Source organism: Ovis canadensis, chromosome 25 (assembly GCF_042477335.2).
Source record: "Ovis canadensis isolate MfBH-ARS-UI-01 breed Bighorn chromosome 25, ARS-UI_OviCan_v2, whole genome shotgun sequence".
Taxonomy (NCBI): Eukaryota; Metazoa; Chordata; class Mammalia; order Artiodactyla; family Bovidae; genus Ovis; species Ovis canadensis.
The window spans coordinates 49,754,782-49,777,926 of record NC_091269.1 but is presented as its reverse complement, the minus strand read 5'-3'; the positions used below and the strand labels follow the sequence as shown (position 1 = coordinate 49,777,926).

The following is a 23,145-nucleotide window of genomic DNA, read 5'->3' as shown; positions in this document are numbered from 1 at the left end:
AGCCAAGGTACAATTTCACTTCACACATTGAAGAAAAGCACTTGGGAGAGACAGCAAGGTATTGTTAAAGACCTATGATATTGCCAGTTAAATTGAGTTGAAAATCTGACCACATCATTTATTGGCTTCATGATCTCGAGCAAATTTTTTGCCTTCTGAGTCTCAACTGCCATTCTTTAAAACAGACAATGATAGTGTCTACTTCGAAGGATTTGTATGAAAATTAAATGATAAAAAATTAAATGAAGACACTTTGTAAACAAAATACACTTGGTGAACGGCCTCAGTCTGTTCTGTTTTAGACTGCTACACAGGTCATTGATATAAGCAAACACAGACTGTGACGAGTAAGACCCCAACTAACATACGGAATGGCTATCATTCATGCTGTCACCAGATCACATTCTCAAATATGATTTGGATTTTCAGGGTCAAAAATCGTTTTCATCAGAAAGTCCTTGGCCATCCAGAGTCATTAGTAATGAAACTGTGATGGTAGAAAATGATGTAATGAAGGAAGAAGTCACTGAAGACCAAAAGACAACTTCATATAGAAGGTGGGCCATGGCTTAGGATCACAAAGGAGCCCGTTTGGTTATCGACTCTATATACCTGTCCTCACACTCATCCAGAAGGTGTGAGACCAACAGTCTGGAGAAGTAAATAATCCTTCCTTCTCTGGAATCAGAGCACCGTCTGCAACATCTTCCCACCCAGCCTAAAAGAAGACTCCCTTCATCCCTTGAAGCCTCAGAGTCTACATCTCAGAAAGTGATTTCCAGTTAGCTGGTTTCCTGCAATACCTCCTCAGTGGATTAAGGTCACTACTATTTAAGAAAAGCAGACACAGGAGCAATGGAAGCAACCACCTGACTCAAGTTAGGGCATACGATTTTGATTTGAGTCTAAAAGGGGCTATGCTGCTGCTGCTGCTAAGTTGCTTCAGTCATGTCCGACTCTGTGCAACCCCATGGGCAGCAGCCCACCAGGCTCCTCTGTCCAAACGATTCTCCAGGCAAGAATACTGGAGTGGGTTGCCATTTCCTTCTCCAAATGGGGGCTATGACCGACTATAAAAAGCAACAGCAAAAGTTTTCAGTAGTGCCCTTTTTTCACTTTAGAAAGAACTTCATACTCCTTAATTTTTAAATATTTATTTCAAACCCTCTGTGGAATCTGAAAAGTCACTCAAATAATAAAAGTCACTCAAATAATAATTGCATGCATTATTTTCTGTAATCTTCACAACAATTTTATGAAACAAATATTATTGCCAGACCCATTTTGTTGGTGAAGAAATCAAGCCTGAGAAAAGTTAAATGAATTTCTCCAGGTCAAACAGCTAACCAATGACTTAATTGTGCATTGTTTAAAATCCCCTTCATGGAGTATTGGGGATTTGCTTTATAGCATGAAATAGAAGAAATTTATCTCTTTTTGCCTCTTACGCATAGTAGATAAAACAGGTTATCTCCTTTCTAAAAGGGCGATGAATTTGGCCAGCTGGTGGGCAGCGTTGAGTTGGATGATTAAATTTTTCAGCTTATGCGGAGGTTCAGGAGGGTAAGTCCCCTTCTGTATGAGGAAGCAGCTTGTAGTGAATGCATGTGAAAGAGGAAGGGTTTCAGATGGAGAGGGGAGATCTGAAGGCAAAGTTGGCTGTGGTGTGGGTAGATGGCCCCAAGTTATTACAATTTTCCCCTCTTCTATTATTCCATCATAGATACTTCTGTCAAAAGTTGTTAGCCTTCAGATCTGCTCTATTAATAAAATGAAGGCATCTCTTAGGAAGACTTTCACCTTAAGAATTAGTACTTTGTTATGAGGATTTTTAAACAATTACCGAAGAGTGAGACATGAAATAGGGGCTTGAATAGAAAAAGGCTTCGCTTTAGAATTAGAAAGACTGAGGAGAGAAAGGGGAAGTGGAGGTGGATTTCTTTTTTCATGGTCCTTATTACTGAGCATCATTATTTAGCCTCAGATTCAGGATGGGTGAGACTCAGTTTGATGAGTATGGTAGATGAGATGCTTGTAGACCAACATTCCTCAGAAAAACAACTAGGACTGGTGTGGAAGATAGGTACAGAAACTTTTATTTGGAGCCTTCACAGACTTACTAAGGCAGTTGGGACATGAGGGCATTAAATCCTGGAGGGAAAGGAAATACAGAAAATGGAAGTACAAAGACACATCCCTGACACCCAGGCTTACTTTTGCCCTGAGACAATTTTCAATTCTTAAGCTGTAACTGAAAGATGTAGAAGCTGAACCAAACATTTAACAATCTTACAGATCTTGAAGGACAGAATTAAATATGAAATTTGCCAGAAAGAAGGGGTGCAAATAGATCTCCAGGACTTTCAGTTGGGCCTCTGAAGAAGTATATCACAGGTGGAGGGGTAACTAGAAATAGATCTTGCCTCACCAAGAGTGTAACCTAACTTCTACATCGTTAACTGGACTGAGGTGATTTTTCCCTACTCTGTCTCCTAGAAACAAAATAAATTTCCTCTGGAGGAAAACAACACTATTCACAATCTCAAATGAGCTCCATAATTTTGCACTCAGGATAAGATATTCTATGAAATATCATGTGCATACCAAGAGACAAAAACAAATGTGCCCAAATCCAGACCAAAAAAAAAAAAGAAAAATGTACAGAGCTACCTACCAAAGACTCAAATGTGGGAGTAATTAGCCAAGGACTTGAACATGTCAGCTACATATTTTAAAGTTATTAGAGGACAAAACATAAATTTAGCAAACAATTGAAAACTATAAAATAGAATCAAATGAAAATTCAGTTGTGAAACACAACGGGTCACACTAAGGACTCAACTGATATATTTAGCAGAAGAGTAGCTACAACAGAAGAAATTATTAAGAAAAGAGAGGATGGACCAGAAGGAACGTATACTAAATATAAGTTAAGAGGTCTCAGATGGTAAAGCGTCTGTCTACAATGCGGGAGACCCGGGTTCGATCCCTGGTTTGGGAAGATCCCCTGGAGAAGGAAATGGCAATCCACTCCAGTACTATTGCTTGGAAAATCCCATGGACAGAGGAGCCTGGGAGGCTACAGTCCATGGGGTTGCAAAGAGTCAGACACGACTGAGCGACTTCACTAGTGACTGACTCACTTCTAAGAGGTCACTACTTTAAATGTTAAACTGGGTAACAATGCAATTAAAAGGAAAATTTCACAATGACTTAAAAATATTCTATGCTGCTTATAAGAAACTAAGAAACTAAATATAAAAACTCAGATAATTTAAAAGTAAAGGAATGGAGGCAAAATATGATAAAAATGTTAATCATAAGAGAAAATGCATACATATAAATATTAAGTAAACTAGATTTAAAAGTAAGAAATACTACTAAAAGTAAAAAGTTGTATAACGATAAAGGAGTCAGTTATTCACGAAGATGTAAAAGTTCTAAATTTATACATATCAAATAATCTAAGATACACGTGAAACAAAAATTGACATAACTGAAGGAGACAACTCCAAAATCATAGCAGGAAGTCAGAGACCTCTCAGTAAGTGAAAGAAAAATTCAGGAGTCATATGAAATATTTGAATAGTATGATTAAGAAACCAACCATACACACACACACACCCATGAATATTGGAAGAACACTGCACATAAAAATGCCAGACATTGCACAATACAAAAAGTTCACTCAAAGCAAACATACACCAGGCTGTAAAGAAAGTGTCAACAAATCTGCAAAAACTGAAATAATGTAGAACATATTCTCTGGCCAAAGTGGAATTGCCTAGAAATTATTTACAATAGCTGAGCATGCCTAAGTGCTTAGAAATTAAGCAATGGATTTCAAATAATCCACAGCAAAAACAACAACAACAACAACAACAATCAAAACAGTGGAAATTAGAACAGATCTTGAACTGAATGACTATGCAGATATGACATAAAAATTTGTAGGATACACCGAAAGCCATGCTTACAGGAACATTTTTATCCTTAAACACAAATGTTAGAAAAGAAGAAAGCTAAAAATCACTGATCAAATTATATATCTCAAGAAAAAAAAAAAAAAAAGAATAGCAAGTAAAGCTCAATAAAGCGAAGAAAATGGTAAAAAAAAAAAAAGAAATTTTAAAATAATAAAATATTCATGAAAATAATCAACAAAGCCAAAAGTTGGTTTTTTACAGAGGGCTTGCTAAATGAGAAGTCCTGGTATGAGGATAAGGATAATACTTCCCAAGAGAAAAATAGAGAAAACATCAAATACAATATTAGAAATAAAGAGGGACATCAATACAGTGCTCCCCAAATAGATGAGAGGATACTGTCAATAAGTTAATGCAAATAAGTTTGACATTTTAATACATTTTTTAAAAACATCAAATCAGACACAATAAAAATCAGAATAGTTCTGTATCTTAAAGAAATCAAGTCTATAATTAAAAACATTCTCACAAAGAGAATTCCAGGTGTAGATGGTTCCAGCCATGAATTTTCCAATTAATTAAGGAAAAAATAATGCCAATTTTATGTGAAGTCTTCAAAACTATAACAAAATTATTTGTTATAACAAAATAAGAATAGAAAAACAAATTTTCACAACTTCTTTTTTGAAGATAGCAAAATTTGATATTAATATTTGACAGCAGAATTACAAGAAAAATATTTGGGACAATTCATCTCATAAACAAAGATTCAAATTTTATACACATAATATTATCAAATAAATTCTGTACGTACATATACATATACATATATATATATATATATATATATATATATATATATCTGTGTGGATCTGTGTATTAATACAATGCAGTCAATTTGGGCAAATCCCAGAATGTAAGTTACCGTAATGTTTAAAATCAATGTAATTCCTCAAGAGAATGAGAAGACAAGCACAGACTATGAGAAAATATCCAGAAAATACGTATCTGATAAAGGACTGTTAATGAAAATATACAAAGAACCCTTAAAACTCAGCAACAAGGAAAAAAACCAACCCAATTTAAAACATGGGCAAAGACCTGAACAGACACCTCATAAAAAAAAAAATACACAAATAGCAAATAACACATGAAAATATGTTAATCATCATGTCATTCATTAGAGGACTGAAAATTAAACACTAATTATACACCATTGCATGCTAAGTTGCTTCAGCAGTGTCCGACTCTTTGCAATCCTATGGCTCATAGCCTGCCAGGCTCCTCTCTCTATGGGATTCTCCAGGCAAGAACACTGGAGTGGGTTGCCACTTCCTTCTCCAGGGGATCTTTCCAAACAAGGGATCGAACCAGCATCTCTTTCGTCTCTCCTGCACTGGCAGGCGGGCTCTTTACCACCAGCGTCACTTGGGAAGCCCCAGTGAGAAACCATTAGATACCTAATAGAAAAGATTACATTTAATATGATTCCAACTATACGACATTCTGGAAAAGGTACCATTTGTAGAGACAGTAAAAAGATCAATGTTTGTCAAGGATGAGGGGACAAAAAGGAAGAACAGGTGAAGTAAAGAGAATTTTTCAGGCAGTGAAACTATTCTGTTTGATACTACAGTGGCAGATACAGGTTATTAAAGAGCGAACAATAATGTAAACTACGGACTTTGGGTAATAGTGATGTATCAGTGTAGGTTCATGGACTCTAACAAATGTTCCACTCTGGTAGGGGATGCTGATAGGTGGGGAGGCTATACCTGTATGGGGGTATATGAGAAATCTCTGTGCTTTCTACTCAACTTTGCTATGAGCCTAAAACAGCTCTAAAAATGAAGTCTATTAAAAATCAATAACTTATTAGATTAATAGAGTAAAGCAGAAATGTAAACTATCTAAAATGCATCAAAAATTTTTGATATTTGACAAAAAGTCAACAATCATTCAGGTTAACTCAACAAAATAAGAATATATTTTCCTAGTTAGTTAAGAGTAGCTATACAAATAATGTATCAGTCAATATAGTTAGTAGTGTAATTAAAACTTCAGATTAAACATGAGACAAAGGTATCATCCAAGACCACTTCTACTCAATATTGTATTGAAGCCCTAACTGATGCTATAAGGTAAGAAAAAACATAGACATAAGGATTAGAAAGAAAGAAATAATTGTTAACAGGAGATGAGATTTTGCATATAAAACTTCAAATATTTTACAAATTTTTAGAATAAATAAGTAATTTAGCAAGGCTGCTGGCTTCAAGATAAACACAGAGAAATTATTTCTACCTCAATATACTAGCACCAAAAATAAGTAAACAAAATTATAACAAAATGAAAAATAAATAAAAATTAAAAGCAATATATCTAGGGATGAATCTTGAACAGTGAAATATGTACAAGACCTTTACACACACACACACACACATTATAAAATATTATCATGATAAATGAAATTAGACATAAATAAGTAAAAGGGTAGCCTCGTGGTCATGGACTAGAAGACGTCATATTGTAAACCTATCAATTCTCTACAGTTCAGTTCAGTTCAATCCCTCTGTCGTGTCCGACTCTGAGACCCCATGGACTGCAGCATGCCAGGCTTCCCTGTCTATCATCAACTCCCGGAGCTTACGCAAACACATGTCCATTGAGTTGGTGATGTCATCCAACCATCTCATTCTCTGTCACCCCCTTCTCTTCCCACCTTCAATCTTTCCCAGCATCAGGGTCTTTTCAAATAAGTTGGTTCTTTGCAACAGGTGACCAAGATATTGGAGTTTCAGCTTCAGCATCAGTCCTTCCAATGAATATTAGGATGGACTGGTTGGATCTCCTTGCAGTCCAAGAGACTCTCAAGAGTCTTCTCCAACATCACAGTTCAAAAGCATCAATTCTCCGGCCTCAGCTTTCTTTATAGTCCAAATCTCACATCCATACATGACTAATGGAAAAACCATAGCTTTGACTAGATGGACCTTTGTTGGTAAAGTAATGTCTCTGCTTTTTAACATGCTGTCTGAGTGAAGTGAGTAAAGTAGCTCAGTCATGTCTGACTCTTTGCAACCCCATGGACGGTACCTACCAGGCTCCTCTGTCTATGGGATTTTCCAGGCAATAGTACTGGAGTGGATTGCCATTTCCTTCTCCAGGGGATCTTCCCGACCCAGGGATCGAACCCAGGTCTCCTGCATTGTAGACAGACGCTTTATCGTCTGAGCCACCGGGCGATGGTTCAAAACTTTGCTTCCAAGGAGCAAGCGTCTTTTAATTTCATGGCTGTAGTCACCATCTGCAGTGATCTTGGAGCCCAAAAAAATAAAGTCTGTCACTGTTTCCATTGTTTTCCCATCTACTTGCCATGAAATGATGGGACCAGATGCCAGGATCTTAGTTTTCTGAATGTTGAGTTTGAAGCCAACTTTTTCATTCTCCTCTCTCACTTTCATCAAGAGCCTCTTAAGTTCTGTGCTTTGTGCCATAAGGGTGGTGTCATCTGCATATCTGAGGATATCGATATTTCTCCCGGCAATCTTGATTCCAGCTTGTGCCCAGCGTTTCTCATGATATACTCTGTGCTCTGCATATAAGTAAAATAAGCAGGGTGACAATACACAGCCTTGACACACTCCTTTTCCTATTTGGAACCAGTCTGTTGTTCCATGTCCAGTTCTAACTGTTGCTTCTAGACCTGTTTACAGATTTCCCAGGAGACCGGTCAAGTGGTCTGGTATTCCTGTCTCTTTCAGAATTTTCCACAGTTTGTTGTGATCCATGCAGTCAAAGGCACTGGCATAGTCAATGAAGCAGAAGTAGATGTTTTTTGGGAACTCTCTTGCTTTTTCGATGATCCAGCAGATGTTGGCAATTTGATCTCTGGTTCCTCTGCCTTTTCTAAATCCAGCTTGAACATCTGAAAGTTCGTGGTTCATGTACTGTTGAAGCCTGGCTTGGAGAATTTTGAGCACTACTTTACTAGCGTGAGAGATGAGTGCAACTGTGTGGTAGTTTGAGCATTCTTTGGCATTGCCTTTCTTTGAGATTGGAATGAAAACTGACCTTTTCCAATCCTGTGGTCACTGCTGAGTCTTCCAAATTTACTGGCATGTTGAGTGCAGCACTTTCACAGCATCCTCTTTTAGGACTTAAAATAGCTCAACTGGAATTCCATCACCTCCACTAGCTTTGTTTGGAGTGATGCCTCCTATGGCCCACACATTCCAGGATGTCTGGCTCTAGGTGAGTGATCACACCATCATGGTTATCTGGGTCATGAAGATCTTTTTTGTATAGTTCTTTTGTGTATTCTTGCCACTTTTTCTTAATATCTTCTGGTTCTGTTAGGGCCACACCATTTCTGTCCTTTATTGTGTCCTCTTTGCATGAAATGTTCCCTTGGTATCTCTAATTTTCTTGAAGAGATCTCTAGTCTTTACCATTCTGTGGTTTTCCTCTATTTCTTTGCCGTGATCACTGAGGAAGGCTTTCTTATCTCTCCTTGCTATTCTTTGGAACTCTGCATTTAAATGGGTATATCTTTCCTTTTCTCCTTTTCCTTTTGCTTCTCTTCTTTTCAGAGTTATTTGTAAGGCCTCCTCAGACATGTCTTATTTCATTTCTTTTTCTTGGGGATAGTTTTGATCACTGCCTCCTGTTCAATGTCACGAACCTGTGTCCATAGTTCTTCAGGCACTCTATCAGATCTAATCCCTTGAATCTATTTGTCACTTCCACTGTATAATCGTAATGGATTTGATTTAGGTCATACCTGAATGGTCTAGTGGTTTTCCCTAGTTTCTTCAATTTAAGTTTGAATTTGCCAGTAAGGAGTTCATGATCTGAGCCACAGTCAGCTCCTGGTCTTGTTTTTTTTTTGCTGACTGTATAGAGCTTCTCCATTTTTGGCTGCAAAGAATATAATCAATCTGATTTCTATATTGACCATCTGGTGATGTCCATGTGTAGAGGCTTCTCTTGTGTTGTTGGAAGAGGGTGTTTGCTATGACCAGTGTGTTCTCTTGGCAAAACTCTATTAACCTTTGTACTGCTTCATTCTGTACTCCAAGGCCAATTCTCTACAAAGTAATCTATAGATTCAAAGCAATCTCAATCAAAATCCCATAAATTGTTTTTAACTGTTATTGCTGATATTAAAATAAATGATTACAAAATATGTATAGAGATGCAATAGCAAATATAACATTTTTGTGGGGGGTTATAGTTGCTTTACAATGCTATTAGTTTCTGCTGAACAGCAAACTGAATTAGCCATCCATACACATATCCTCTGCCTATATAATCTTGACACATCCCTAGGTACTAGGCCTTATTATAAACCTGTAGTATTTAAGAGACTGTGGCACTGACCCAGAAGAGGCAAGTGTATGAATGGAACCAAACAGAGAGTCCAGAAACAAAATCACATATATGCAGACATTTGATTTATGACAAAACAGTCAGGAATAAAAGGTCTTTTCAGATATATTCATGAAAAATTAATTATTGACCCCTTAACCTCACATCATACATGAAAATAAAGTGTCAAATATGTTATAGCTCTAAGTATAAGGGTAAAATATAAGATTTCTGAAGGATAACATAGGTGACTACCTTCATGACCTTTGAGTAGACAAGGCTGCTTATATAAGACTCTAAAAGCACCAATCGCATAGGAAAAAATGTTACACTGGATTCTAATATTACTGAAGACTCTATAACACTGAATGACAACAACAACAGCAGCAACAAAAATAATACATACTCTATATGCTTCTGGTTATATAAAATAAAGAAGTAAGTAAAATTGATCTATGGTATTAGAAATCTGAATGCTGACTACCTTTGAGGAGGAAGGACTAGTGCCCAGGAAAGAACATGAGAGGGGTCTGTTAGGGTGTTCTACTTTTTTATCTGGATAGTGATAGCTTATGATAACGTATAAACTTGTACAGTATGATTTATGCATTTTTGCCTGTATTGCATAGTTCACTTTACAAATTTAATAAGAAATGAATGCAAAACAGGCAGCACACTGATTAGAACTCTCCTTTTAAACTGGAAGAGGAGCACCTATGAAACACGCTAATAAAAAAAGGAAAGGTCAATTTCTCTATTATGACTATGCTGTTCAGAAAGAATGATCTAAAGGGAATTAGTTTAAAAATATATATTTAGCAGGTGTGACCCTGCTGTGACTGAAGAGAGACAGGGATACCAAATCATATCCAGGGAGTTTGAATTGTTTATACAATCTGTATTTTTCCCAGCTAATCCCTCTGAGTCAGAGAAAATATGACACATTACCAAAATCAACCTGCAGAAGGGAGCCAGGCTAGTGGAATACACAGCAGTGGGATTATCCTTTTCTGGCTCGTTAGTGAGTGAAACATTATGACCCCGAGTGCACTGTGCCTCTTCCATCATATATAGTGCTTAATCACTTTATGGAAACTGCTAGAAAATAGAAAGTCACGATAGTACAAACACATACACACACACACGTCACCCATGTCAATCATGCCCTAACTATATTCCAATGGGATGCATGTCTGATCACCAGAGACACAGAGGCAGAATAGGAGAAACAGAAATGTAGCCTCCATCATGGAGGTCAAAGTATCATTATAATTCTTAGATCTCTATCTCAGGGATTGTTAAACTTTGACACATGGATCTGCCAAGTGAACCTCTAGAAGCTGTACTTCAAAACTTGTGTATACACTGAGTTTCTTTTTTTAACTTTATTGTTGACAGGTTCCATAGTACTGAGCACATCCTCCAAGTGGTCCTTAACCTTCAACAGTTAAGAATATATTGCTTACAATTACTTTCAAAAACATGATATTCTTTGAATCACATAACTACCTGGTGAAAGATGAAGCCTGGCAGACAACACATTCTTTATTATCTTAGATAATAAAGCTGAGAGAAGTTAAATGACTCGCCATAGCTACATGTAAGTGGTACAGTTGAGACTAGAATCAAGTGTATTATTCTTTTAAAATCTCTCAAAATCTTGATACATATCTATGAGAACTCCAACAGGGACAGGGAAAGCTATTCTAATTTCGTTAGTAATTATATCCTAGTCCACAGCAAGGATCATTGTGGAACTACTTCAGAGAACCACACATCTTCCCCTTTCTGAAGCTTCCATCCTGGTTCTGCCTTCTAGAGTTCCACCATATTGGTTTAATGCTTCATCCTCAGGCCGTATAACCATTTGGATGAACAAACACAATGTGCTTCTTCCTGAGCCTCAGTGTTTATCTGACTTGGGAGAGTATGATATCCAAGTCTAGGCTTAATACTACAATGCGGTGCAGAGAACAGCAGCTTCTCAAAGCCCACTCAGGACCACTTCATAAAGTATGTGTGAGCTGATTTGAAGCCTGCTCTCCCCATTTCCCCTTCCACAGAACAATTCTAGTGTGGGGGTTGCTGTTGGATTCAAGATTCTTCAAGAAGAAGCCTATAGAACAAGACACAGAGTCAGCCTGTATCAGTCACCTCATGCACAAAAGAACATGTGGTATGCTGAACTGAGATGAGCCATAAAGGACAGCCCAACTGACAAAGTGTGGGAAGCATATGGTAGAGGTGGGGCCCATAGCTGTGTCAGGAATGCCTGCACATATGGTGACAAAAATGTGCAGGAGATATTATACTTACGCTTTTTAGAAAAACTTGTACACAGACACAGAGCAGCCAAAGAAGATTTGAGAATATTTAGATTGCTGCTGCTGCTGCTGTTGCTGCTGCTGCTAAGTCACTTCAGGCGTGTCTGACTCTGTGCAACCCCATAGATGGCAGTCCACCAGGCTCCTCTGTCCCTGGGATTCTCCAGGGAAGAATACTGCAGTGGGTTGCCATTTCCTTCTCCAATGCATGCATGCATGCAAAGTTGCTTCAGTCGTGTCCGACTCTGTATGACCCCATGGACAGCAGCCCACCGGGGCTCCTCTGTCTATGGGATTCTCTAGGCAAGAATACTGGAATGGGTTGCCATTTCCTTCTATTTACATTGAAACAGGTATAAAAATAACTAGTCTAATACTACTCTCATTTTGCAAAAGAAATTGAAGCCCAGAACTTATGGGACAAAATATATTCTTGGTCACACAGACAAACCCCAGAACTGGAATCTAGGGCTCCTATTCTCAATCTAGAGCTCTTTCCTCCATTCTAAGCTACTTCTCAAACACTGACAGCACCCAGCTTTATCTCTCTTTCCCCAGATGAGCTAAAGCTCTTCTGGGTAGAACATCCCTGTGATAGGTCTTAAACAGGTCACGTGAAAGTTGATTCAGACTCTGGACTGTCTTTATGTCAATCCTTGGCCCTGAAACTCAGATGAAGCCTTGAGAAGTCTAGCAAGGAACAGAAATTATTCAGCCTGAAAAACCAAAAGGTCTCCAGACAAGTCTCTTGGAACATGTGCAACTGTTCCCTCCAGCAAAGAGAAGTTACAAAGAGACACATGGAGCCCCTTGCACTTTTCCCTCCCATGAGCTCCAGGGGGAAGGTCCTGGATTATTTCAGATCCACAGCCAAAGAACCACAGGCTTATAGAGTCTCACCCTCCCTTTCTTCCCTATGCTGCATAGCTACAGACACGTGCCTTGCTTCATTAACCTGAAGTCTCCAAACCAAACATGACTCCATTTCCAGCCCCTGTCCCATTCTGGTGAGCAGATGCCTCCCCAGTTATTTTCCAGATGGATGATTTAGCAGTGACCTACAAAGCCCTCTCTGGCACCCATGGCAGGTGATCCTAAGTGATGACTTAAAGGGGCACAAAGATGGAGCAACCAGATGAGCCAAGCATCAGCCAGGAATCAGGGTTACCCACCTTAGTCATCAGAGGAGATTTCAGAGGAATAAACTCTTCTAGTCTCTCTGCTGCTCAGACCCTTCAGGTTCCCTTTCAAGGTCCTGCTACTATGTATGGCCTTCCCCAAGAACTCCAAACAATACTAATTTTTCTTGTTTAGACTATACAGCTATCTTTCAGTTATATTCCATTAAAAGCATAGGATGATAAGCTATGAGTGAGACCTCTTTTTCATATTATTCCTGAAACTCTGAGTTCTTCAGAGAGCTCTTAATAATTTAGAATCCAGTCAAGTGTCAAGTCTTCTATAAAGCTTTCTTTTATACCACAACCAGGGAGATGTATGCTTCTCAGGGTCCCCAAAGCACTCAGTTCACACTTATGTGGTAAAGCACCCTCCTCACTGTACTATCTCATTGATTCCAGCAGACATCCACCTCCTCCATCACATCAAAGGAATTTACCTTTGTCCTTGTGTCTCTAGCCCAGGCCTATCACTGGTAGGACTCAGTAAATATTTGATGGACTGGTGGATAGATGGATGGAAAAAAGTAATGAAAGAAGGCAGTGTGGATACGAGTTCCTTTAAGAGTGGCACATAATTTCAACACCTGTGGTTCATTGTTTTTGTTTTGTGTTATGGTTCTGCAAGACCCTAACAGAATCTATTCTATCCATAAAAGGTAGTGGCATGAGAGAAAGAAGAGGGAGGAAGACTGGGGGAAAGTTGTTTTCTGGCTGAGCTGAAGGATGACATTGGTGGGCATCGGAATATCACAGAAGAATAGAACCACTTATTATAGATGGTACAGGTTCAGAGTTTTACTGGACTAAGGAAGTGCCATCATCGCTGATTGAATTTCCTGTCATTTCCTTTCTCTCCAAATAGCTAATCCACTGCTTTGTAACCTGTGTTAGGACACTTGTGTACACTTGTAGAGTCAGAAACCAAATTCTCACTTGGAAAACAGTGTTAGGCTCTTTTCCGGTTATAGCCGCGTAGGGAACTGTGAGCAGCGAAGTCTCCCGCGACCCCCTCTAGGAGGCGGTGCAGGAAGTCCTGCACGGGAACCAGCGCAAGCGCAGAAAGTTTTTGGAGACGGTGGAGCTTCAGATCAGCCTGAAGAACTATGACCCTCAGAAGGACAAATGCTTTCCGGGCACCGTTAGGCTTAAGTCTACTCCCCGCCCCAAGTTCTCCGTGTGTGTCTTACGGGACCAACAGCATTGTGATGAGGCCAAGGCTGTGGATATCCCCCACATGGACACTGAGGCACTGAAAAAACTCAACAACAAGAAGAAACTGGTCAAGAAGCTGGCCAAGAAATATGATGCGTTTTTGGCTTCAGAGTCTCTGATCAAGCAGATCCCCCGAATCCTTGGCCCAGGCCTGAACAAGCCTGGCAAATTCCCTTCCTCGCTGACCCACAATGAGAACTTGGTGGCCAAAGTTGATGAAATGAAGTCCACGGTCAAGCTCCAGATGAAAAAGGTGCTGTGTCTGGCAGTGGCTGTTGGCCACGTGAAGATGACAGATGACGAGCTTGTGTACAACATCCACTTAGCTGTCAACTTCCTAGTGTCTTGCTCAAGAAAAATTGACTGAACGTCAGGGCCTTGTACATTAACAGCACCATGGGCAAGCCCCAGCATCTGTACTAAGGCACAGCTTAATAAACCACACTAAACGATCAAAAAAAGAAAAAGAAAAGAAAAGAAAGTGTTAGATCTCGGGGAAGGACAGGATTTCTGATTTTGCATCCCTATCTGATCACTGAAAAATGTTGAAGCTTGAGCTTTGTTAAAGCTGGAGCTTTGTTAAAGCTGGATATGTTCCACAATATTCTGTGATAACCTGTATGAGAAAAGAATCTAAAAAAGAATGAATATATATATGTGGATAACTGACTCACTTTGTACTGTACCTGCAACTAACACAACATTGGAAATCAACTGTACACTCATCTAGAGCCAGACATCCTGGAATGTGAAGTCAAGCGGGCCTTAGGAAGCATCACTATGAACAAAGCTAATGGAGGTGAAGGAATTCCAGTTGAGCTATTTCAAATCTTAAAAGAGGATGCTGTGAAAGTGCTGCACACAATATGCCAGCAAATTTGGAAAACTCAGCAGTGGCCACCAGTGGACTGGGAAGGTCAGTTTTCATTCCAATCCCAAAGAAAGGCAATGCCAAAGAATGCTCAAACTACCGCACAATTACACTCATCTCACATGCTGATAAAATAATGCTCAAAATTCTCCAAGCCATGCTTCAGCAATATGTGAACCATGAAATTCCAGATGTTCAAGCTGGATTTAGAAAAGGCAGAGGAACCAGAGATCAAATTGCCAACATCCGCTGGATCATGGAAAAAGCAAGAGAGTTTCAGAAAAACATCTATTTCTGCTTTATTGACTATGCCAAAGCCTTTGACTGTGTGGATCACAAGAAACTGTGGAAAATTCTGAAGGAGATGGGAATACCAGACCACCTGACCTGCCTCTTGAGAAATCTGTATACAGGTCAGGAAGCAACAGTTAGAACTGGACATGGAACAATAGATTGGTTCCAAATAGGAAAAGGAGTACGTCAAGGCTGTATATTGTCACCCTGCTTATTCAACTTATATGCAGAGTACATCATGAGAAAGCTGGGCTGGAGGAAGCACAAGCTGGAATCAAGATTGCTGGGAGAAATATCAATAACCTCAGATATGCAGATGACACCACCCTTATGGCAGAAAGTGAAGAGGAACTAAAGAGCCTCTTGATGAAAGTGAAAGAGGAGAGTGAAAAGTTGGCTTAAAGCTCAACATTCAGAAAATGAAGATCATGGTCCCATCACTTCATGGGAATTAAATGGGGAAACAGGGGAAACAGTGGCTGACTTTATTTTTTAGGGTGCCAAAATCACTGCAGATGGTGATTGCAGCCATGAAATTAAAAGACACTTACTCCTTGGAAGGAAAGTTATGACCAACCTAGACAGAATATTAAAAAGCAGAGACATTACTTTGTCAACAAAGGTCTGTCTCATCAAGGATATGGTTTTTCCAGTAGTCGTGTATGGATGTGAGAGCTGGACTTAAAGAAAGCTGAGCACCAACGAATTGATGCTTTTGAACTGTGGTGTTGGAGAAGACTCTTGACAGTACCTTGGACTACAAGGAGATCCAACCAGTCCATCCTAAAGGAGATCAGTCCTGGGTGTTCATTGGAAGGACTGATGTTGAAGCTGAAACTCCAATATTTTGGCCACCTGATGCGAAGAGGTGACTCATTTGAAAAGACCCTGATTCTGGGAAAGATTGAGGGCAGGAGGAGAAGGGGATGACAGAGGATGAAATGGTTGGATGGCATCACTGACTCAATGGACATGGGTTTGGGTAGACGGTGGCAGTTGGTGATAGACAGGGAGGCCTGGCATGCTGTGGTTTTGGGGTCGCAATGAGTCAGACACGACTGAGTGACTGAACTGAACATTAACAAAAAAAAAAAAAAAAAAGCTGGATGTGTTCCAAAGACATATGATATACAGACTGAATATTTAACCCTATAACCATGAAACAGAGAACAAATGGGGTATGAGCCTTCTTTTCTGAACCCTTACATCAGAAGAAACCACCATCTTTCTGAAGCACATTTATGGAGGAAGAGAGGGCCCCCAACCCCACCCAGAAGCCAGCAAGGAAAGATAAAATGACACCCCCAAGTTGTATCAAGCCAAGGGTTATACCATTTGAAGAGCAAACCACAAACTAGACAGCCACAAGTACTGTACTCAGCCATTAGCCCCCAATAATGCAAGATTTCATTTATTTTTCTCATGCACTAATCCTGGATTTTTAATTCCAGGCCTCCAGCAAGCAAGTCAAACAAAATTTGGGAAATGTTCAAAATTTTGAGAGAAAGTCAAAGGGGAATTTGGTTTCATCAAAAGCAAACTAAACCATTGGCAGACAGAGGCCAGTGACTTGTAACTGCACCAGGAGATGTCCCAATGGAGCGCTAAGATTTTGCAAACATTCCCCATTCCCTCACTGGATTTCTCACCAAGAGAAGGCCAGAGTCTCCATCTGCTTTCCATCACTGTCTCCACTATTGCACTCTGGCAGAGCTCTGCCTGGGTTCCATTTGTCATGCCTCCAAAGTGGCCCGCCCTAACAGAACACTGGGAGGCCTGGATTTAGCCCTGTAGCCTGGTACTAAGTTCTGAGGCCATGCGGTCCGCCAAGGGCCTGACTCCATCCCTGACCTCACTCCTTCATATCTTGCTTCTCTCTGCCTTTACTCTCTACTCTTGGAAAACAGAGTTTGGCAGCATAATAATGAATGTGCTTTGAGATCCCATGACGGTCAACACTATGCTGTAAATAGAATTTTGGCCAGGAAAGTGGAATATTATAACCTGAAGCACTTTAAAAACAGCAAAGGATTTATCTGAGGCAGAGTAGGAATGATCCTTTAGGGAAATGATGTTGTTGACCCTAGGTAAACACTTTCAACCCAGTGAGTCCATGAAACATAGCTGTAATGTGTATATAATCATTCTAATGATGGATTTTTTAAAAGTGACTGACACAGACCTGATGATGGTTGAGCGCAGCAGTTGAGTTTCTGGAAAATGATGCAATGGATGCTTAGGTGTGCATGAAATCTGCTCTGGACAACATAGGCTATGAAGGGCCATCCTAGAGAAAGTACCCATTCACCCATTTCTACCATGCATTGCTGAATTGACTTGGCAGGTAAGAATGAGCACAAACTCAGCCTTCAATAGTCCCAATGTGTTGTGAAAGTAAGATCAGTTAGCATTTTGTTTTTAATCTTTTCTAATAAAATAATACCAAGTAAAGAAAAATAGCTATGTATGAAAACTTCATCTCAGGGTTATTAAGATTGTGAAAAAGAAAACCCTGGTAAATGACCAACACTTCTTATAATAATTATTTGCCCCAAACCCCTAAATAGTCACCCTACCTCTAGAACCAGAGCCAGAATATTTCCAATTAGCCAACCTGATCTTCAGTGATTTTCTCCAAGTCTTTATGACCAAAGTTTCCACTCCTTAAGTTGGCATACAAAGTTCTTCATGATCTTGCCCTTACTCACCCTTGTTGCCAGTTCCCTCATCTGCTTCCTTGTTCTTCTCTCTCTCCCTCCAAACCTCCCCCACAATACTCTCTGGCAAAACTAAAAGTCCAGTTCTTCAACAAACCACGCATCTGTCCTCTGGGCCATCATATATGCTATCCCCTCTCACCTGAACACTTTTCCCACACTTCTTCCTGGTTAGTTGTGATGCATTGTCAGGTCTCAGGTTCAAGGTCATCTTCTCAAGGAAACCCTCCCTAACGCTTGCCTAAACTGAGTATTGTGTTCCTCCAAAAGTTCTAAGTCTGTATATCCACTACAAAGCCCTTATTATGAGTAACAGTTGTTAATGAAAATAAATCGTTTCTATGGACTCCACTCTCTGTAGTGACTGAAGTCAATTTCATTTATCAGTCTATTCTTTGCACTATGCCCAGCATATAGTAAGTGCTTACGCCTTTCCCATGTACCCTCCACTTGCCACATATCTACAGGAGCATCTGGTCCACAGCTCTGCCCTTCTGTCCTTCCAATGAACATTATGAGCTTTTTCAGACATGAACTAACTCTCATTCATAGGCACTCAATAACTATCAGACTGGACAGAAGGATTGAAGCTTGGATGGTAAGTTAGATGGTAAAGAAGGGAATATGACCGAATGAACTGAAACTCAACTGTACTGAAATTTTGAAAAGTTCTTTCAGTCTTTCTGAGTTTTTTAGACTTTAAAGATTTTATATGTTAAAAGTAGGTAGAATCAAAGAGTTTGCCAGGTTGTACAGACTCAGTAATAATGGTTTCTTTTTTTGTTGCACATATCTGCTCCAGGGAAGGTCCCTCTTGAACCCAGTATGTCTCTCTTTCAGAAGGGACACACTCAGGGTCATGATGGATGAAAGGGCATCTGACAATCCAAACTGAATCCACCTTAAAGATCAGTGGCAGACAGACATCATAGTGCAGTCTACTTCTGTGACAACCACAAGGGGCACACAAGGTGAGAAGAACCACTGAGTGCCCTTTAACTTCCCAAGGGGGGGGGGGCGGGGGGGAAAGGGAACTAAAAGACCCTTGTAAGAGGCTCACACATTCTTCTTTAGAACATAGGCTTCTCAAAAAATCTCTCTCCTGCCTATCTATCTCTTTCCTATTTTTTTAAAATCAACACCAAATGAGTTCTCATTCCATCTTGCCTGGGTCAGGTACTTAGAATACAGGAAAAAATGAAAGTTCATCCAAAACTTGTTTATAATAGTAACGCCTCTCTCCTTACTCCCATTAAGATGCTATGGTTTGTGGATCATAGTGGATTCCAATGAAGATGCCACTGAAACTTTCCCCCATCTCCCTGCGGAAGATTCAGTAAAAGATGGCGCTGTGACCAAAACACCAGTATGTTCCCTTTACACATGCCAAGGGAGCACTGCAGGACGTGTATACTGTGCACAGCGCCCTTTCCAGAACGGCAGCCATATTTCCCTAACCCATCCACTCAGCACTTCTCCAGTTTCTAAATAAATAACATATTCAGATGCAAATGAGCCCAACAGTCAGCTGTCCTGTCCTTTCTCTTGTTTGATAATCCCTAGGCTTTCTCCACTGGTCAGTTAAATCAAAGGACATTTGGGGTGGAGAGTACTTCTGGATTTTCCAATCACTGGATTAAATTATCATCATTTGTAAATACAGCTGGAAAGGTTTCAAGTATTAAGGTTATCCTCACAAATACAGACCATTTCAGGAGGTGAAGGGGCGTGGCCAGGGGAAGTGCAAGAGAGATGGAAAGGCTAAGTCTGGAAGGACTGTGAATAAATAATTTTAAAAAATGTTTTAATCCCCCCTAAAGAAACTAGGAGGACTCCATGAATAAATGAATCGGAACAGGCCATGGAGTGACCCTCCTCACTACTGTTCCTGTCCTGCTTGAACCCAGACCATGACAGGTAAAATGACAAATGACAAATGACAAATGACAGCTTCCCACAAGCTGTAAGCTCTAACTTCTGAAATTCCGCTTTTCTGAATGACCATAAACAGATACTGCTTTCAAAACCCACCAGCCAATCACACCCTTAAACTGAAGAGAACTGTCTGCTTGACTTACAGTGATAATGGGCCTTTAAATGGATGCAAGTGTAGCATCCCACTGCTCCTGGCAGGCAGGATGCTGCCGCTCACCATTTCCCGCACCTTCAGCTGTACTATGTGGAAACACAACTGGGTATCACACCATCCCCAAACACACAACGCAGTTCTTATTTTGCTAAGTATAAAGCAAAGGAGAACTAAAGAGCCTCTTGAAGAAAGTGAAAGAGCAGAGTGAAAAAGCTGGCTTAAAACTCAACATTCAGAAAACTAAGATCATGGCATACAGTCCCATCACTTCATGGCAAATCGATGGGGAAACAATGGAAACAGTGACAGACTTCATTTTGGGGGGGCTCCAAAATCAAGGCAACTGGTGACTGCAGCCATGAAATTAAAAGATGCTTGCTCCTTGGAAGAAAAGCTATGACCAACCTAGACAGCATATTAAAAAACAAAGACATTTCTTTGCCAACAAAGGTCCATCTAGTCAAAGCTATGGTTTTTCCAGTAGTCATGTATGGATGTGAGAATTGGACTATAAAGATGTATGGCAACACCAATACAATATTGTAAAGTAATTAGCCTCCAATTAAAATAAATAAATTTATATTTAAAAAAAAGAAAGCTGAGCACTGAAGAATTGATACTTTTGAACTGCGGTGTTGGAGAAGACTCAAGAGTCCCTTGGATTGTAAGGAGATCAAACCAGTCAATCCTAAAGGAAATCAGTCCTGGATATTCATTGGAAGGACTGATGCTGAAGCTGAAACTCCAGTACTTTTGGAGAACTGACTCATTGGAAAAGACCCTGATGCTGGGAAAGATTGAAGGCAGGAGGAGAAGGGGATGACAAAGGATGAGACGGTTGGATGGCATCACTGACTTGATGGATGAGTTTGAGCAAGCTCTGGAAGTTGGTGACGGACAGGGAAGCCTGGCATGCTGCAGTCTGTGGGGTTGCAAAGAGTCAGACATGACTGAGTGACTGAACTGAACTGAAGTATCAAAAGCTGGCCTTGGTACCAAAGGACACTAGAATGCAGGTAGTGCAAGATTCCCTCTGTCTCTGAGCCATTAAGAAAACACTGAAGAAAAAAAAAGCTTGGTAGATTTCACAAACCAACAAGAGTCCACGGTGGTCATATTGCTTGAGGTCTCATGGCTCTGGGTCCTGTTTTTAACTATTGCTGCTGCTGCTAAGTTGCTTCAGTCGTGTCCAACTCTGTGCGACCCCACAGACAGCATCCCACCAGGCTCCCCCGTCCCTGGCATTCTCCAGGTAAGAACACTGGAGTGGGTTGCCATTTCCTTCTCCAGTGCATGAAAGTGAAAAGTGAAAGTGAAATCGCTCAGTCGTGTCCAACTCCCAGCGACCCCATAGACTGCAGCCTACCAGGCTCCTCTGTCCATGGGATTTGCCAGGCAAGAGTACTGGAGTGGGTTGCCATTGCCTTCTCCAGTTTTTAATTGCTACTGCAACAGATAACCACAAACACAGCACCTTAAAACAGCACAGATTTATTACCTTCAGTTCTGAACATGAAAAGTCTGAAATGGGTCTCCCTGGGTTAAGTCAAGGGGTCAGCAGGACTGGTTCCCTCTGGAGGCCCTGGTGAAGAGTTGTGTCCTTGCCTTTGCCAGCTTCTAGAAGCTGCCGACATTTCTTGGCCCATGGGCCCTTCCTCCATTTTCAAAGCAAGTCATAGAACCTCTACTTCCGTTGTTCCATCTTTTTCCTGCTGCTTCCTTCTTACAGAAATCCTTCTTAAGGCCTCACTGGGCCCACCTTGATACTCCAGAGTAACCTCCACATCTCTGAATCCTTAACCTAATCACTCCTGCAAAGTCCCTTTTACAGTGTCCAAGGTAGGAAGCTGTGGTCACATGTGCCAAGGCAAAGGAAGGAGATGTAGGAGGAAACACCTGAAGGAAGGGAGGGACTCAGCCACCAGATATCCAGGGAAGAGATCCAGGCAAGGAATCCAGGATGGCCTGGGCTGAGCAGGGAGCAAGAGTTCCCCAGTTTGCCTTTCACAGCAAGGAAGCCAGAGGGCTACAACAGAGTGAGTGATGGGAGAAGGGTGGGGTCTGATGAGGTAGCGTGGTCTCTGAGGACTTCAAATGTCCATGAGAGAGCTTGACTTTTATTCTAAGTAAAAGCCAGCAATCAAATAAGCACATTTAGGACTACAGCTTTTTAGGAATCTTTCTTTAGCTTGCTTCACATAGGACATTTAAAAAATAGCTGCTAAATGCTTCTTTGGGGGAATGTGAGGCATTCTTATAATAATAATAAAAAAGTGCCTTGGGCTTTCTTAGCACTGGATACATCAAAGGGTTTTCACTAGTAATTTGGGGAGCGTCTGCCTCTGGGTGCCACTGCTGTGATTTCAAAATAGAATTATCTCGTGCTATGTGATTTCTTGAATCATTAGTTTTCCATTTTCTCTTCCTCTTTTCTTTTTGTTCAATTTTTTTAGCCCTGTGCTAGCATACACAAGAAGTTTATAAAAATGGAGGCTTGTGGGCAATTGGGTGAAGGGGGCAGTGACTGAAGAAGGAAAGAAGTGGAGCCGCTTCCCTGGGTCTGCGTGACCAGACACCCCGGGTCTGTTCAATAAGGGGAGAGTGGGATCTGTCATGGTGTCTGGCTTTTCCAAAACAATGACCGTATTGTCGGGAAAAGAGAAGGCCATCGGGGATTCAGGCCAGAGATCTCTTCACAGGCCAGTGGACTACTTCCCTTGGTTTAATTAACCCTTTCAGGGCAGCACAGGCCTAGAATGAGGGTGTTTTTGTCATGCAGACAAGAGCTCTTATCAGAAGCACAACTGTCATGAAGGAAGTAGAACTCTGGTCCCGCCCCTTTAATTACTTGGCTGACAGCAAACTCAAACTCTTCAAAATTATAATTATCAACAATTGTAACTCATTATGCTCTGAATAGCACTTATCTTCAAAGATTAATAATTTTAGCATTATCAAGGGAAAATAACAAAATTACTTAATTTCCTTCTCAGCCAAAGTCCCAAGTCTTCAAAGACACAAGCTTCAGGTAGCAGGTGAGCAAGGGATGTACCATTGGCCTTGTAGGGCCTCTCAGGCTGTCATTTATGTGGAGTTCACACAATGGGCACAGCAGACAGGTGAGCAGGAACTCTTGGCTCTCTCACCTGCCTTTCTCTGAC

At 40.5% G+C, this 23,145-nt stretch overlaps 1 protein-coding gene and 1 pseudogene across 7 annotated transcripts in view; one reads left to right on the top strand and one right to left on the bottom strand.

Moving 5' to 3' along the window:
* The window catches only part of LOC138430455 (large ribosomal subunit protein uL1 pseudogene), a 132,371-nt pseudogene extending 117,923 nt beyond the window's left edge, over positions 1-14,448 (top strand).
* The window catches only part of LRMDA (leucine rich melanocyte differentiation associated), a 1,405,312-nt gene that overhangs the window by 341,875 nt on the left and 1,040,292 nt on the right, over positions 1-23,145 (bottom strand). The window lies entirely within an intron of this gene.